Source organism: Conger conger, chromosome 7 (genome assembly GCF_963514075.1).
Source record: "Conger conger chromosome 7, fConCon1.1, whole genome shotgun sequence".
NCBI lineage: Eukaryota > Metazoa > Chordata > Actinopteri > Anguilliformes > Congridae > Conger > Conger conger.
Genome location: NC_083766.1, coordinates 1942590 through 1945089, shown reverse-complemented (window position 1 = coordinate 1945089; position 2500 = coordinate 1942590).

Genomic DNA, 2500 nt, shown 5'->3' with positions numbered 1-2500 from the left:
GCTGAGTTTGCTAAACCCATGTAATCAGCAGCCTTGGGTTGGAGATATTTCCCGCGCGTCGGGGTATAATAGCGACGGGGAGGAACGGGAATTTCCTCAGTTTTGTGACAGACGCGGCGCTTTTATCCGCGCCGGATCTTGGACTGGAGCAGGATCCGGAATCTCTCCGCTTTCGGAGCGTTCGTTGTTCCGGGAACTATTTCTGTGGATCCGGCAACGCTCCACGGAGAAGGGAAGAATGTGTATGTGAATAAAAAAAATCCAGACTTTGTGTCCATGGCAACGTTCAGCACACACTGTGCAGAACTTTATTTGCACTTGTTCTAAATGTCTTCCCACATTAGAATGATCCCGTTGCATTGATTTATTTTTCCCCAAAGAGACTTTCTGTTTTCAGCAATGCTTCTCTTTGTATCGATTGCGCATAGTAAAGCGTTTAATTGCCTTTAGAAATTAGCGGGCAGAACAGACGCAGTTTCTCCGGACAGCCGGCCAGACCGTGCCCGGCCAGCTGTGGTCTGTCCTTAACTAAGAGCACATGACCCCAGCCCCACAGCCCGCGGTTACCCCGCCCGGCTCCCGGGACTGCCTGGCACGCCGCCATCTTGGATCAGGCCACGCGCACTCTTCCCTGTGACATCTGCCTGGATCTGTGCAGGTTTCAGATGCAGGGCACGGCTGAACGCGCACTCCTGCAAGGCCAGAGACCAGCCAAACTGCCTGTGTCACTTCAGACAATTTTACATTCTAATCAGTCCAATTATGACAATTATCTTTTTTTCCCTCATGAATACAGAAGCCAGGAAAAACAAAGAAAAAGCCCTTTATGCAAATCAGGACAAATAACTATGATTATAGGGAATAATTACATATCCCTCCATTTGAATACTCATTCAAGATGTATTTTTTTTATTATTTTAGATTTACATCTCCTCACTTCTCCAGATATCAGCTTACATGTCAGGTATTCTATAATGCTGTAGAACATTTTGACAAGAATATAGAAAATTATGACACCGCAGACTCCAGTGGGAATATAGAACATTATGAAATCACATGACACACTCCAGTGGGAATATAGAACATTATGAAATCACATGACACACTCCAGAGGGAATATAGAACATTATGAAATCACATGACACACTCCAGTGGGAATATAGAACATTATGACATCACATGACACACTCCAGTGGGAATATAGAACATTATGACATCACACACTCCAGTGGGAATATAGAACATTATGACATCACACACTCAAGTAAGAATATAGGATATTATTACATCACACACTCCAGCAAGAACATAGGACAACAGGTTGTTATAATGTGGTTTAATGAACGATTTTTTCCCCATGCATTTTTTGAGGTTGACTAGCCCTGTAACAGCACTGCAGTGCTGAGTGTGAAACCAGACTAAATGTGTTGACCCCATGTCTGCACAATCAACTCAACTCAAACAGCGGCTGAGTTCATCTGATTTCAGCCCCAATAGCTCATGGGAATGAAAGCTATGAGACGAGACTGCAGCATGTGATGTATGGGCAAGATGTTGTGACTGTCAAATACACTCATGGGAACAAACGCGCAACCTCCCTTCTGTGATTGGGCAGCAGTCATAACAGCACTCTTCACAAAGCCAGCGCTGAAATCCAGCGCTAAGAGCCATGACTATCTGTTTTCCTGATGTGTTAAAACAGGCCTTGCCAGTTTAGGTTTTCACAAATAAGCTTGCATCTGTGCATGCTGTCCTGTCTTGACAAATTCCAAATCTGGCAACCCTACCGCCACCCCTGATGACCCCAGTTCAAGCCTGGTCTGATCTCTGCTGAGTTTGTTTCCACTAAGTGATTTAACTTCATGCCATGATAGTATGGAGCAGAGTACAGAAGGGGTGGTGGGGGGGAGGGGAGATATCAGCCCAGAGCCCCAAAATAGAAAAACCCCAAAAACTTGAGGCGTGGGCGGGTCCGGGAGAGGAGCAGGGCTGCAGCAGTCTGAGCTGATCAACCCGCTTCCAGCTGCTTCAAAGCAGGGCACACATCCGGATACGTGTCCACAACCCACGCCTCCGATCTCAGGCTATACGGCTCCAGAAACACGTCACGTGGAGATGGGCAAAGTGCAGCATCATTCCATGCTTTGTCCTCTTGTAAAGTCAAAGAGAATAAATATTATTTACAGAGGGGAACAGATAGGGGGCTAAACTAAGGAGTGAATTTAAACTGTGATAAGTAGCCTGCCATAAATATTAATGTTATAGACACAGCCAAAACAAACAGGAAAGCGCCTAAAACCTCACAAAATGTAACACCCCAGATGAAGCAATAAAGTATCCAAATTTGTATTTCTAATCGTTACTCTTTAAAATGCAGTACCAATGATCTGCCTGCAGCACTAAATTCACAGCACCGCAGTTAACAGTGTTGGTATCCAGCCAGCATTACAGAAGCTAAGCACAGCTGCCCGGCTAAAACCTGAACACCAAGCACTAGATT